The following is a 9,814-nucleotide window of genomic DNA, read 5'->3' as shown; positions in this document are numbered from 1 at the left end:
GCTATGTATTAAGTGAAGGATTCAGGATTATTGGAATTTTTGCTCTCCTACCCTTTCTCTTTATTTGGTACAAGTGTGTGCTTGAAGAGCTTAATTAAAAAATACAAAAAGTACTGGGGGAGACTGAAATAGAAGTCCTTCAGAGCCAAAGCTCAAAGCTTCTTGCCGTCTGCTTTCCTAATATGGCCTATCTATGCTGTGTGCTTGTAGGCATATTGTTTTATTAATTGGTGTTGGCTTTTCTGCATGCTAATCAGTGGATACAGGCAGATATTGATGTTAATTAGTGTTCTGTTAAAAACACAAAACAAAAACAAAAACCCTTCTCACAGGAGGCACTCTTTGGAATGTGCATTTGTAGTTAAATTGGCCCACTTGGGCTGACCTCTAATGACATTAACAGAATTTAGATTAGCATAATACCCTTTGTACTGTAGATGTTTCTACAACGGAATTTATACCTGGACTATAGAAAAGACAAGTGGCCTATAAATATTTTCTGTGCATGTTGAAATAGTTGTTCACAGGTTGTGCTTTTAGTCTTTGGGAACGGACAGTAGGGGTGATTCCACTGTATCTCATTTCAGCAAGACACAGAGAAACAGGTGGACACCTGTACTCCAAGATCACATTGTCGTCCCCACCCTAGGCCTCTGGTATACCTAGCACCTGCTGATGGGGAGTTGTTTCTGGAGTGGGATCTAGAGAACTTGCATTCCAGACATTGGCACTTTGATCTTGGACAAGTCCCTTAATCTCTTTTGAACTCTGGTTTCCCTTTTTGAAGTAAGAAGATTGGACCGGCTGAACCCTTGCATCCTTTCTAGCTCTCAGGGTCCATTATTGTATGATTTATATGCTGCTGCCTCAGGACTACCATTCTTAAAACAGGTTAGGTCTAATCACATAAATTAAAATGTAGGTGAGGTAAAGCATATGGACAGGGACATTACACTTACCTTTGTTTTCCCCGATAAAAAAGGAAAATATGTTTGCATATGCACAGATATACAAACACATTACACATACACAACACGTTAATAGCCTTTTTTTATTAGTGATTGAACTGAACTTTGCAGATAAATTTTCACTGCATTAGCCCAATTATTTGTGACTCTTATAAATTTCACCAGTGTGCAAACCAGTAGCCCACCAAAGTCAACTACTATCAATCTCTTTCCCAATTAACAACCGATTATTGTATCCAATATGTGTTCACATTGTGCTAGGAGCTCTAGGGCAATTGAAGAAATTTAAAACTTAGTCCAATTAAGAACAAATCAGTGCTACATTCTTTTTTTTTTTTTTTAAGATTTTATTTATTTATTTGACAGAGAGAGAGAGAGCACAAGCAGGGGAGTGGCAGGCAGAGGCAGAGGGAAAAGCAGGCTCCCCACAGAGCAGGGGGAGCCCCATGTGGGACTCGATCCCAGGACCCTGGGATCATGACCTGAGCTGAAGGCAGTCGCTTAACCAACTGAGCCACCCACACGCCCACATTCTTTGGTATTAATTGTATACATAATAGGGATTTAAGAAGGAGGGAAAAATAGAAAGTGGTTCTATTTTAGAGGAAGCACCATTGGGTTGTGACTCATGAGTTGGACTCTGAACATGGAGTGGGGTATGGGCCTTCTAGTAGGAGGATGGAAGACATAAACATAAGCAAATGAATGGAGATGGTACTAATCATGTGCACAAACTATGTTGCTATTGGACACCACTGTGAAAGTGTTTTGACTTGAGGGGGTGGTCACCATGGACATGGTGTTTTGAAGAAATCACCAGGGAGTGTGCAGAATGAATGCTCATGCCCTGAGATTACTTCTTCTATAGAACATTCCATATATTCCCAGATGGAATTAAAGTGTCCATTGCATGCTCTTTCCACTTCTTTTTCTTTTTATTTATTTTTAATTTTTAATTTTTAATTTTTTGAAAGAGTGATTGACAGTTTTTAATTTAAATTCAATTAATTAACATATAATATATTATTAGTTTTAAAGATAGAGATCATTGATTTATCAGGCTTATATATACCTAGTGCTCATACATCTTGTGTCCTCCTTAATGCCTGTCACCAAGTTACCCCATCCCCCCAACCCCCACCCCTCCAGCAACCCTCAGTTTGTTTCCTATGATTAAGAGTTTCCTGGTTTGTCTCCCTCTCTGATGTCATCTTTTTTATTTTTCCCTCTCTTCTCATAGGATCCTGTTTTGTTTCTTAAATTCCACATATGAATGAGATCATATGATAATTGTCTTTCTCTGATTGACTTATTTCGCTTTGCATAATACCCTCTAATTCCATTCACATCCTTGCAAATGGCATGATTTCATTTTTTTGATGGCTGTGTACTATTCCATTGTATATACATACCACATCTTTATCCATTCATTTGTTGATGGACATCTGAGCTCTTTCCCTAGTTTGGCTGTCGAGGACATTGCTGCTATGAACATTGGGGTGCAGGTGCCCCTTCAGATCACTACATTTGTATCTTTGGGGTAAATACCCAGTAGTGCAATTGCTGGGTCATAGGGTAGCTCTATTTTCAACTTTTTGAGGAACCTCCATACTGTTTTCCAGAGTGGCTGCACCAGCTTGCATTCCCACCAACAGTGTAGGAGGGTTCCCTTTTCTCCGCATCCCCGCCAACATCTGTCGTTTCCTGACTTGTTAATTTTAGCCATTCTGACTGGTGTGAGGTGGTATCTCCTTGTGGTTTTGACTTGTATTTCCCTGATGCCAAGTGAGTTGAACATTTTTCATGTGTCTGTTGGCCATGTGTATGTCTTCTTTGGAGATATGTCTGTTCATGTCTTCTGCTCATTTCTTGATTGGATTATTTGTTCTTTGGGTGTTGAGTTTGAAAAGTTCTTTATGGAGTTTGGATACTAGCCCTTTATCTGATATATCATTTGCAAATATCTTCTCCCATTCTGTCGGTTGTCTTTGGTTTTGTCAGCTGTTTTCTTTGCCATGCTAAAGCTTTTTATCTTGTTGAAGTCCCAATAGTTGATTTTTGCTTTTGTTTCCCTTGCCTCTGGAGACATGTCCATCAAGAAGTTGCTGTGGCCAAGGTCACAGACGTTGCTGCTTGTGTTCTCCTCTAGGATTTTGATAGATTCCTGTCTCACATTTAGGTCTTTCATCCATTTTGAGTCTCTTTTTGTGTATGGTGTAAGGAAATGGTCCAGTTTCATTCTTTTGCATGTAGCTGTCTTATTTTCCCAACACCATTTGTTGAAGGGACTGTCCTTTTTCCATTGGATATTCTTTCCTGCTTTGTCAAAGATTAGTTGACCATAGAGTTGAGGGTCCATTTCTGGGTTCTCTATTCTGTTTCACTGATCTATGTGTCTGTTTTTGTGCCAGTACCATACTCTCTGGATGATTACAGCTTTGTAATACAGCTTGAAGTCCAGAATTGTGATGCCACCAGCTTTGATTTTCTTTTTTCACATTCCTTTGGCTATTCAGGGTCTTTTCTGGTTCCATACATATTTTAGGATTATTTGTTCCAGTGCTGTAAAAAAAGTTGATGGTATTTTGATAAGGATTGCGTTGAATGTTTAGATTGTTCTAGGTAGCCTAGACATTTTAACAATATTTGTTCTTCCAATCCTTGAGCATGGAACATTTTTCCATTTCTTTGTGTCTTACTTCGTTTCTTTCATGAGTATTCTATAGTTTTCTGAGTACTGATCCATTGCCTCTTTGGTTAAGTTTATTCCTAGGTATCTTATGTTTTTTGGTGCAATTGTAAATGGGATCAACTCCTTAATTTCTCTTTCTTCTGTCTTATTGTCAGTATATAGAAATACAACTGATTTCTGTACATTGATTATATATCCTGTCACTTTACTGAATTCCTGTGTGAGTTCTTGCAATTTTGGGGTGGAATCTTTTAGGTTTTCCACATAGAGTATCATGTCATCTACAAAGAGTGAGAGTTTGACTTCTTCTCTGCCAATTCGGATGCCTTTTATTTCTTTTTGTTGTCTGATTGCTGAGGCTAGGACTTCTAGTACCATGTTGAACAACAGTGGTGAGAGTGGGCATCCCTGCCATGTTCCTGACCTTAGGGGAAAAGCTCTCAGTTTTTCCCCATTGAGAATGATATTCCCTGTGGGCTTTTCATAGATGGCTTTTATGATATTGAGGTAAATTCCCTCCATCCTTACATTGTGAAGAGTTTTAATTGAGAAAGGATGCTGTACTTTGTCAAATGCCTTTTCTGCATCTATTGAGAGGATCATATGGTTCTTGTCCTTTCTTTTATTAATGTAGTGTATCACATTGATTGATTTGTGGATGTTGAACCAACTTTGCAGCCCAGGACTAAATCCCAATTGGTCGTGGTGAATAATTCTTTTAATTTACTGTTGGATCGTATTGGCTAGTATCTTGGTGAGAATTTTTGCATCCATGCTCGTCAGGGATATTGGTCTGTAATTCTCCTTTTTGGTGGGGTCTTTGTCTGGTTTTGGGATCAAGGTAATGCTGGCCTCATAGAAAGAGTTTGGAAGTTTTCCTTTCATTTCTATTTTTTTGAAACAGCTGCAGAAGAATAGATATTAATTCTTCTTTAAATGTTTGGTAGAATTCCCCTAGGAAGTCCTCTGGCCCTGGACTCTTATTTGTTGGGAGATTTTTGATTACTGCTTCAATTTCCTTGGTGGTTATGGGTCTGTTCAGGGTTTCTATGTCTTCCTGTTTCCGTTTTGGTATTTTATAAGTTTCCCGGGATCCATCCATTTCTTCCAGATTGCCTAATTTGTTGGCATATAGTTGCTCATAATATGTTCTTATAATTGTATTTCTTCGGTGTTGGTTGTGATCTCTCCTCTTTTATTCATGATTTTATTTATTTGGGTCCTTTCTCTTTTCTTTTTGATATGTCTGGCTAGCGGTTTATCAATCTTACTAAGTCTTTCAAAGAACCAGCTCCTGGTTTTGTTGATCTATTCTACTGTTCTTTTGGTTTCTATTTCATTGATCTCTGCTCTGATCTTTATTAATTCTCTTCTCCTGATGGGTTTAGGCTTTATTTGCTGTTCTTTCTCCAGCTCCTTTAGGTATAAGGTTAGGTTGTGTGTATGAGACCTTTCTTGTTTCTTGAGAAAGGCTTGTGTTACTATATACTTTCCCCCTTAGGACTGCCTTTGCAGCATCCCGAAAGTTTTGAACCATTGTGTTTCAACTTTCATTTGTTTCCATGAATTTTTTTTAACTCTTATTTAATTTCCTCATTGACCCATTCATTCTTTAGTAGGATGCTCATTACCTCCAGGTATTTGAGTTCTTTCCAAATTTCCTCTTGTGATTGAGTTCAAGTTTCAAAGCATTGTGGTCTGAAAATGTGCAGGGAATGATCCTGATCTTTTGCTACCAGTTGAGACCTGATTTGTGACCTAGTATGTGATCTGTTCTGGACAATGTTCTATGTGCACTTGAGAAGAATATGTATTCTGTTGCTTTAGGATGGAATGCTGTGAATATATCTGTGAAGTCTATCTGGTCCAGTGTGTCATTCAAAGCCCTTGTCTCCTGGTTGAGCTTCTGCTCAGATGATCTTTCCGTTGCAGTGAGGGGGTTGTTAAAGTCCCTTACTATTATTGTATTATTATTGATGTGTTTATTTAATTTTGTTATTAATTGGTTCATATAATTGACTTCTCCTGTGTTAGGGGCATAAATATTTATAATTATTAGATCTTCTTGTTGGATAGACCCTTTAATTACGATGTAATGTCCTTCCTTGTCTCTTATTACAGTCTTTGGTTTAAAATATAATTTGTCTGATATAAGGATTGCTATTCCATCTTTCTTTTGATGTCCATTAGCATGATAAATGGTTTTCCACCCCCTCACTAAATCTGGAGGTGTCTTTGGGTCTAAAATGAGTCTCTAGCAGACATCATATCAATGGGTCTTGCTTTTTTATCCAATATGATACCCTGTGTCTTTTGATTGGGGCATTTAGCCCATTTACATTCAGAGTAATTGTTGAAAGCTATGAATTTAGTGCCACTGTATTACCTGTAAAGTTGCTGTTCCTGTACATAGTCTCTGTTCCTTTCTGGTCTTTGTTACTTTTGGCCTGTCTTTCCATTCAATGAGTCCCCTTTAATATTTCTTGCAGGGTTGGTTTAGTGATCACAAATTCTTTTAGTTTCTGTTTGTCCTGGAAGCTTTTTATTTCTCCCTCTATTTTGAATGACATCCTTGCTGGTTAACTATTTTTGGCTGCATATTTTTCTCATTTAGCACCCTGAATATTTCATGCCAGTCCTTTCTGGCCTGCCAGGTCTCCATGGATAGGTCTGCTGCCAGTCTTTTGTTTCTACCCTTGTAGTCATGGACCTCTTGTCATGAGCTGCTTTCAAGATTTTCTTTTTGTCTCTGAGATTTGCAAGTTTCATTCTTATATGTCAGGGGGTTAACCTATTTTTATTGATTTTGAGGGGGGTTCTTTGCACCTCCTGGACTGGAATACCTGTTTCCTTCCCCAGATTAGGGAACTTTTCTGCTATAATTGTTCCAACATAACTTCTGCCTCCCTGCCCCCTTCTTCTGGGATCCCAATTCTAATATTGTTTTGCTTTATGGTATCACTTATCTCTCAAATTCTCCTCGTGATCCAGTAGTTGTTTATCTCTCTTTTTCTCCATCCTTTGGTCTTCTATATCACTAATTCTCTCTTCTACCTCATTTATACTAGCAGTTAGAGCCTCTATTTTTTTTTTGTTTGTTTCCTGATTTTTTTTTAAATTTTTTATTCTTATGTTAATCCCCATACATTACATCATTAGTTTTAGATGAAGTGTTCCATGATTCATTGTTTGTGCATAACACCCAGTGCTCCATGCAGAATGTGCCCTCCTCAATACCCACCACCAGGCTAACCCATCCTCCCACCCCCCTCCCCTCTAGAACCCTCAGTTTGTTTTTCAGAGTCCATCGTCTCTCATGGTTCGTCTACCCCTCCGATTTCCCCCGCTTCATTCTTCCCCTCCCGCTACCTTCTTCTTCTTCTTTTTTTTCCTTAACATATATTGCATTATTTGTTTCAGAGGTACAGATCTGAGATTCAACAGTCTTGCACAATTCACAGCGCTTACCAGAGCACATACCCTCCCCAGTGTCTATCACCCAGTCACCCCATCCCTCCCACCCCACCCCCCACTCCAGCAACCCTCAGTTTGTTTCCTGCAATTAAGAATTCCTCATATCAGTGAGATCATATGATACATGTCTTTCTCTGTTTGACTTATTTCACTCAACATAATACCCTCCAGTTCCATCCACGTCGTTGCAAATGGCAAGATCTCATTCCTTTTGATGGCTGCATAATATTCCATTGTATATATATACCACATCTTCTTTATCCATTCATCTGTCGATGGACATCTTGTAGAGCCTCTATTTTTGATTGCATCTTGTTAATAGCCTTTTTTATTTTGACTTGATTACATTTTAGTTCTTTTTTTTTTTTTCCAGAAAGGGATTCTCTAGTGTCTTTTATGCTTTTTTCAAGCCCAGCTACTATCTTTATAATCGTTTTTCAGAACTCTAGTTCTTATATTTTACTTATATCCATACTGATTAGGTCCCTGGCAGTCAGTACTGCCTCTTGTTCTCTTTTTTGAGGATGAGAGTTTCCATCTTGTCATTCTGCCCAGAGAAGGATATATGACCCGAGAAAATAAAATACTAAAATGGCAACAATGACCCCAGAGAAATATACACTAAAGAAATCAGAAGAGACCCGACCCTCCCCCCCCCAAAAAAGGAGAGAATATAATCAGACAGGTGAACAGAACAGAGCAATACACTGGATTCTGTGTGTATTTTGGTCTGTTTGTTAGAAAACTAGATCCCAAAATTGTAAAGAAAGAAAAACTTATATATGTACAAAAATAAAATTAAATACAATGAAAGGATAGACTGTAACTGTAAAAATGGAAATTAAAAGACAAAAAAAAAGAAAGAATATAAACAGGCAGGTGAACACAATAGAGCAATACACTATATCATGGGTGTATTTTGGTCTGTTTTTTAGAAGAAACTGCATCCCAAAATTGTAAAGAAAGAAAAACTTATGTATATACAAAAATATACAAAAATAAAATTAAATACAATGAAAGGATAGAATGTAACTGTAAAAATGAAAATTAAAAAAGACTTAAGAGAAAGAGTTGATAAAATAAGAAATTGGTTGAAAAGGAAAGAGAAAAAAATAAAATTGAAAGACTAAAGAATCATGGTAAAAAACCCCATGAATTCTATATGCTATATTCCCCTAGTACTGGAGATTTGCAGTTCTCATTGATCAGTAAACTTGGTCTTAGCTGGATGTTCTTGCTGATCTTCTGGGGGAAGGACCTATTGCATTGATTCTCAGGTGTCTTTGCCCCAGGCAGAATTGCACGGTCTTGCCAGGGGGCCAGGCTAAGTAATCTGCTTCAGATAGCTCTATGTGGCTTTTGTTCCCTGAAGTCTTTCTGTGCCACTTTAGGGAATGAGAATGAAAATGGTGGCCTCCCCAATCTCCCGAGAGCTCGGGACCCCATTCCTCCGTACTCCCTCAGGGAGAAGCAGTCAATCACCCTGGCTCCCTGGTCTCTGTCTGCACTCTGTGCTCACTCAACCTGTGACCGAGTGTTTCTATCTCAGCCACATGACCCTGTTTCAAGCCTCTAAACCCTGCAGAGTCCTGTGGCATGCTCCCGTGCCACTCCTCTCAGGGAAGGGAGGGGAGTCTCGCCGGTTCTGCTGCTTGCTGGGCCCCTGCTCAGAGAGTGGTCACCCAACCATGCTGCAGTTCTCAGATTATGGCAACACCAAGCTGAAAGTCCACTCCTGGGCTTGCTGATTGCAGCCAGCTTCCCTGTTCTGATGCCTGGGAACTCTGCTGCATGCAGGCCCCCCTGCTCTTCCTATGACGGGGATGCTGAGACCACACTGTCCCATCTAGGATTCTGCCCCGCTTTGACACCTGAGCACCTTTCACACAGGAACATCCCTTGAATAAACAGACTTCTAAAAGTTCTGATGTTGTGTTCAGCTGCTATATCACTTTCAGGTAGCAGGCTGATGGAGGCTCCCTCTGCCTGTGGTTTATCTTCCCATATATCGCTTCAGATTCACTTCTCCACACCTCCTACCTTGCAGTAGGTGGTTGCTTTTCTATTTGTAGAGTTGCAGCTCTTCTTTTCTTAGATCTCTGGTTGAGTTTGCAGGTGTTCAGAATGATTTAATAGCTATCTAGCTGAATTCCTGGGACCAGACAAAAGTAAGGTCTCCTACTCCTCCACCATCTTGGACTCCTCTTCTTTTTTCCATTTCTAACTGTTGGGCTGCAATTAAGATGATGCTTGCTGAGGAAACCTAAACTATCTAAGACCTACCTTATTCCAGCCTAATTCCTTTTGAGGCCTTCAAAGGAGATATAATGCACAGAGTTGTCTTTTAAAAACAGAAAGCATATGACATCACTCCTGTGCTTAAAATCCTTTAATGGACTTCAGCTCCACTCTGAAGTGTGAAAAACTTAGTCAACACTTTAATCCTTATGACAAGAAAAAGCTGGACACACTGAAAATCAATGACATTTTTGGACCCATCAGAGAACTGAGGTCTTCGGGCAAACCACCAGTATGAAATCTGAAGAAAAAGATGCATCCAGGGAGTCATGGCCAAGATTTATTTCCCTCAAGCAGAAGCTGCTGAAGCCATAGACTTGGACCACTTAAGTGGCAATTTTGATGAATTGTTAGAGGCTGAGTATGGACTGTTTGAGAGTGA

Source organism: Neomonachus schauinslandi, chromosome 7, assembly GCF_002201575.2.
Source record: "Neomonachus schauinslandi chromosome 7, ASM220157v2, whole genome shotgun sequence".
In the NCBI taxonomy this organism is placed as follows: Eukaryota; Metazoa; Chordata; class Mammalia; order Carnivora; family Phocidae; genus Neomonachus; species Neomonachus schauinslandi.
This window is presented reverse-complemented; position numbering follows the sequence as displayed.